At 45.3% G+C, this 6,000-nt stretch overlaps 1 protein-coding gene across 1 annotated transcript in view; it reads left to right on the top strand.

Annotated features, from left to right (window-relative positions):
• The first annotated feature begins 3,591 nt into the window (after nucleotides 1-3,591).
• LOC147737672 (uncharacterized) overlaps nucleotides 3,592-6,000 on the top strand; it is a 75,458-nt gene continuing 73,049 nt past the window's right edge. Inside the window, exon 1 of the mRNA XM_086939799.1 lies at nucleotides 3,592-3,724. The gene's annotated coding sequence lies outside the window, so the exon portion shown is untranslated. The remainder of the gene's footprint in view (nucleotides 3,725-6,000) is intronic.

The following is a 6,000-nucleotide window of genomic DNA, read 5'->3' as shown; positions in this document are numbered from 1 at the left end:
CTGAGTCAGTGGCAGGTGGGAGAAAGTGTGAATAGTGTTTCTGAAAATGGGACAGCGTCCAACTTGGTTCTATAACCATTAACTCACATCTCTTTGCATGGAAATTTCAGGGTGGGAACATTGTAGGTGTTTGGGTGTGTCCATTTCCTCATCGTCAGACACTACATCGTTTAACTTGCCAATGTTTCGTGCAGGGCCACACACAGTTCAGTTGACTTCCCAGTGTGAATGGTGAACTTCCGTGAGGGCTCGCTGAGTCTTTTGGTCCACAGGTCTTATGCTGGCCCGCAAGTCCAGTGCGAGTCTAGTCAATTCCTATGTTTGCCACATGGTGTGGGCATAGTGCTGGTTTGAGTGCCTTCCTGTTCCTTTTCTCAGATTCCTCATCGTTCACTCCACCTTGGCAATCCCTTTTGGTATTGTGCACCAGTCTGCTATTACTTGTACTGACTTCTCCATCCAGGTGAGTGACCACGGCTTTAGAATCCTTTTTCTTGGGATATTTCCAGGACCATAATGTACTGCGTCTACGCCTATGCTTACTCATACAACGGGTGTCCCTCACGTTGTCACCCACGGTGCTAGGTCTGACGTCAATACTCTTGTTGTACTCTGTACCAGTGACACTTGTACTTTCTTTTCCAACAGCTCTCACTCCTTCTATAAATGCATCCACAGAGACCTGTCCTCTTTCCAATTTCATCAAGTGAGTTCTACTAGAGAATGTGGTTGTGTCCTCTGTGTCTCTTAACACACATTCTCTCCAGCGTTCCACCAACCTTTTGCATTTCCTTAACTGAGCTTTGGGGTGAGGACATAGTACGTGTTTGTGAGCCTCTCTACCTTCATTCCCTGGCTCAACTGTATATAACCAGTCATAGTACTCTCCTGGCACGTTACACCTAGACTCCACCAGACACTGACCATAATCTTCTTCCTGGTCACTGTCATCAGCATCATTCTTTCTTGTGATGGGTTTTGACTTAATCAGTGCAGTAGAGTGCCACACTTCCTCATCTTTGTGGCAGGTAGATTCACGAAGGTCCTCCGCTCGCACCGTGGACTGAGAAACCATACATGTACCTTCATAGGCCGGTTCACTTTTATTTACCAGAACTTCTTCACTAATATTGTCCTCAACATTATAACTCATGGATGCATTTTGTTTTATTTTGCATTTGTCAATGGCTGCTTCATTTTTCCATTCTTTACTCCATGCAGCCTTTGTCCATCCACTTTTGGTCGTGGACGATGGCTTTCTCTCACTCAACATCTTGGAGCCTGTACTGGGTTTGTTGTTGTTTTGTGCTAGCCTAATCAAAGGTTCAGTACGGTTGGGATCTATCATTATTTTACATTTCTCCTGTTCTTCCCACCCCAGTACCGAGGGTCCTTCTTCTGAAATATAAACTATACTCCATGTACTTCTCTTCATATAGCTAAACTTTGCTTCTCTACGACCTATTAAGTTAATGTTATCTCCTGTGTATGTCTTAGGGGATGTGTCAGCTTCATCTAACTCATTCCCTTGTGTCATAGTCAATTTACTCTTACAAATATCTTTGTTTATCACTGTACAACTTGAACCTGAATCAGCAATGATGTCGATTCCAACTCCACATATGTCAATTGTACTTTCAGGTTTGGTTTCACTTATGTCCAATTCATTTTTACAATCACCGCTTTCCCAGTGAATTTTGTCTTTTTGTGCGTTGACAAACAGTTTTTGTTTGTAATGTACACTTAAATCGTCCATCACCTCCTCGAATACATTTCTGTTTGCTCCCTTCTTGACTTCTTTCTCTGGTGGGGGTAAGATGCACATTGTGTTTTTATCCATATTGCTGTTGCAAACCAATTACACTATTATATAATTTCCCTTTATGTGTTTACTGTACTGTAGTTTCTTCCTAGTTTATTGGTTATAACTTCAGAATTTTATTTAGAAGAGGGTGATCAGACTTTTGAAGTGTAGTTCATAAATTCCACCCTGGAGTACTGTTCTTATTCACTCATTTGTAATCCCACTCGATTTCATTGTTTCTCGAAATCATCGAGTGCATAAGCAGTTACGGCCTTCGACCGCCAGGTGGCGCTGCTGCGTGAAGTGCGTCGTTCTCACCTTCGCGCCAAAGTGCTGAGGAAAACTCTACGATCGCTGAGCGCCGCCAAGGACTGCCAGCCACAACTTCCCTCAAGCTCCCGAATGTGCTGCTTCAAGGTAAGCTAATCACTCCATAGAATATACAGAAAAGGGCCAGAAGGACAGCTGACACTCGCCGATGCCGATTCACTACTAACAATTAAATGAGCCTCTTCGCCTCGCGCTGAGGAGAGTCGCCCTTCTTCTTTCGGATTGTTGAACAATAAAGGGTTTGCGCCGCTCTAAAAGCACCTCACTTTCACTCAGGACACAGCTTGTTTGTAATGCGCTGCACTTATCTTCAGCAATGTGAGGAATTTGACACGCTAAATCCTTTCAATGCCTATGTACTTTAGCGTTAACTCGTTTGGCCTTGGGTTGCGCTGAATATGAGGAGGTTCTTACTTCACACGCTAACGCGCAGCTTAAACATCATTAAATGCGGTTGCAGACGTTATTTAGTATGGGTACCTGCTCCGCTCACTTCACCACACCCGGCTACCCAGGCTCACCTCATGGACTCGCTCAGATTCCAGTGGTCTTGCGTTTTTATTCCTTCACTATTACCACAAAAACGCTCGAAGTTTCATTAGCATTCACTGGTCACAGTCAATTTATATAAAGTCCAAGGTTCACTTTTCACTATCACTTTTCAAATACTTGCCGAGATTCACGGAGGCTGCTCAGTTTCCTCACTGTACTTCACGGCTCACCACATTAACTTGCGCAGAGTCCAGTGTTCACTGGTCGAATCAATCTGCTAAGCGTCCCTGGTTCATTTCACATTCGACTCACCCACAAGTCGATGGCTCATTTCACGCTCGACTTGCTCAAAAGTCGACTAGCCGAAATCACTGCTCAGTTTCCTCACTGTACTTCACGGCTCACCACATTAACTTGCGCAGAGTCCAGTGTTCACTGGTCGAATCAATCTGCTAAGCGTCCATGGTTCATTTCACATTCGACTCACTCACAAGTCGATGGCTCATTTCACGCTCGACTTGCTCAAAAGTCGACTAGCCGAAATCACGGAGCTGTTCTTAGCCCTTGACCTGTTAATATCAAGCCGGTTGTTCCTTAAACCAGCTGCAGCACCGTGCCTTTAGAAAAGGTTGCTTCCGCATTCAAACTGGAAGGCAGTGGGTTCGCGGTGAGGGGCTGAGGTCCTCGTCGCCACTGTTGCATTTAAACTCGTAGTCAAGGTAGGTTAAGAAGTAGAAGCTTTATTAAATCAGCCCCACACCTTGAGGCGGTGCGTAGGTCAGTTAGTCAGAATCCTTATGACAGTTGGGGGCAAGGGAACGGAGCAGGGACAGTGTGGAATGTTGGGGAACCAATCAAGAGGGCAGGTGACAATGGATGCTCTCGCGCAGGAGAGCTGGTAGGCACCACTTGCCTAGGGTTGCAGGGGGAAACTAGGACTAGGTTACAACAGTACATCCACGAGTCTACCGAGGCAGGGCTCTCAAGGCCACATGTAAGGCCGGATTTATTCACCAAAGGACGATTTTTGTTCGTTTTTATTTTTTAGAATCTCACTGTAAAACATAAAGCAGAGAGTGGTGGTTTTATCTGGAGTTGGTAAGTAGCAGTGAGGTTGGAACGCTTAGGAAGGCTCAGTCATTAAAGCCAGATCTAGTTTCTGATATCGTGATTTTTGTTTTTTGTCATCACAGTGGTTGTTGGTCCTGATGAGAACCCCCATACTGCAGGGGGTTTGTAACGCATAGATCTTGTTATTTCCACTCCCATTCAAATTGTTCCCTTGGTTGGATTAAGATTTATGTTATATTGTGAAAAACTGCATTGACAACATTTGTTTTGCATTTATAAAACATCTAAGAGTGAATTTCTGTTGGAGAGTGGCCAGGCCAGTTTTCATAATAAGAACATTGGCCCGTTAGGATTAATGTGGTGTATGTTGTTTGTGGTGATGTGTATCAATGTGGATGTGTGTGTGTACATATGAACAACGTGGAGGGAGTGTGAGTGTAAAAAGGTGTGTGTATTTATTTGATGACATTGTTTTGTATACATAGCCCCTGTATATACACCTCATTTCAAAACACATTTTGAAAATTGCAAATAAAAGCTAATAAGAAGCTGTTGGATGCTTGGTTTGGTTTCCTTGCACCTATTTATTTAATAGCATTGTAGTCAGGTATCAGTATTGGCAACTCGGTTGGTGTGTTTTGTTGGTGACTCCGCCTTACTGATTAGTCAAGCCCTGTTTTTGGTTACATAGCATCTACAATGAAGGGCCAGCAGCAGTGGTGTAGGTGAATGAGTGGGATGGAAGGGGGGGAAGAAGGAGCCCCCAGCATCAGGAATAAAGGAAGTGAGGCAATCAGGGAGCGTGTGCTCTCAACTCACTGTCCCAGGCCTTCTAGAGGCGTCCCACTGCATGCGACGATATCTCGTCTGAGCTCTTCCCCCTTGCGCCACGTCTCTACCGTGCCCTCTCAATTTATTTATGCATTTTTATATAGCGCGGACTTTACCCGAAGGCGTCAGAGCGCTTCACATTCGGAACAGAAATGAAACATAATGAGAAACATTACAAAAGAGCAGATTGCTAAAACATACGTTACTTACATAAGGTAATAGTGACAATTGTGAGCAAACAAAAAAACATGAGGTAGTAAAAATTGTGAGCAACCAAAAATACATGAGGTAGTAAGGGTAATAATGACAATTGTGAGCAAACAAAATACTTGAGGTAGTAAACATTGTGAGCAACCAAAAATACATGAGGTAGTAAAGGTAATAGTGACAATTGTGAGCAAACAAAATACTTGAGGTAGTAAAAAATGATGAACAACCAAAAATACATGAGGTAGTCAAAAGTGCACAAGAGGAAAAGTGACAAGTGTGCAGTTAAAAGAGAAAACAGAGTATAATTTGAGGTATAATACTGCAATAAGTGCTCGGCACAAGAACAGGCGTTACGTAGGCAAGGTGGCACTTGTGCAAGTATCAGAGGTAAAAACATGTGAGAGGTAGCAACCGTGTGTTACAAGGGCAAAGTGTTGTGTGCATGTTACAAAAGGGCACCGAACACAAGTACATGGAGAATACTGCAAAAAGGCAGACACTCCCATCACAGGAGAACACTGGGAAGGCACTCCCATGGTCATGGAAAGTAGTAAATATCAGTAGTGGGAAGCCTTCCTCCAAATAGCAAGAGGACGTGAATTACTATTGGAGGTGTCTCTGGAGGAGGAGAACTTTGAGGTCCCTTTTGAAGGCCTGGGAGGAGGTGGTGGTCCGGAGCTCAGGCGGAAACGAGCACCGGTGCACAAGGCCCGCAATTCAGAGAGGGGCGCAGATGTGGCAGGGCTACAGCATCCGGAGCTTTTGCGCGGTACCAGCGAGTTCAATCTCGACAAAGTTCGGTCCCCCAAGGTGAAGGAAGGAAGTCGCTCAGGCAAATTCAGCTCTTGCAGCGGTCTAGTCTCTACGCAAGGCCCCGGCTTCCGCAACCAGGAGTGCCGCAAATGCCAGCCACCATAACTTCGGCCCCAGACGTCAGTTCGATTTCGGGCTAAAAGCGTTGAGCACCACTACTCTCCGGTGTATGGATATGGCACCGGAGGATCAGATTGGTGTAGCAGATTGGCGTTGTAGGGAGGGAGTCACGGAGACAATCTAGCAGGCGGCTATGCTGGATCCTCACGAAGCCACGCCCCTTCTGGGTAGTTCTTGAGCACTTTGTTGACATGTCGTGGCCGTTCCTTTCAAGGAGCAGGGCAGAAGCGGCAGACGCACCACAGGAGTCGGAGCCAGCACTGTGGAGGGAGAGCACAACCCTATCCAGGTCCAAGGTGTAACTCTTCCCACCAATCTGCATGGAGATC

This window comes from Lissotriton vulgaris, chromosome 1_1 (genome assembly GCF_964263255.1).
Source record: "Lissotriton vulgaris chromosome 1_1, aLisVul1.2, whole genome shotgun sequence".
Lineage (NCBI taxonomy): Eukaryota > Metazoa > Chordata > Amphibia > Caudata > Salamandridae > Lissotriton > Lissotriton vulgaris.
The sequence above is the reverse complement of the archived record's forward strand: the minus strand, read 5'-3'. Positions and strand labels throughout refer to the sequence as shown.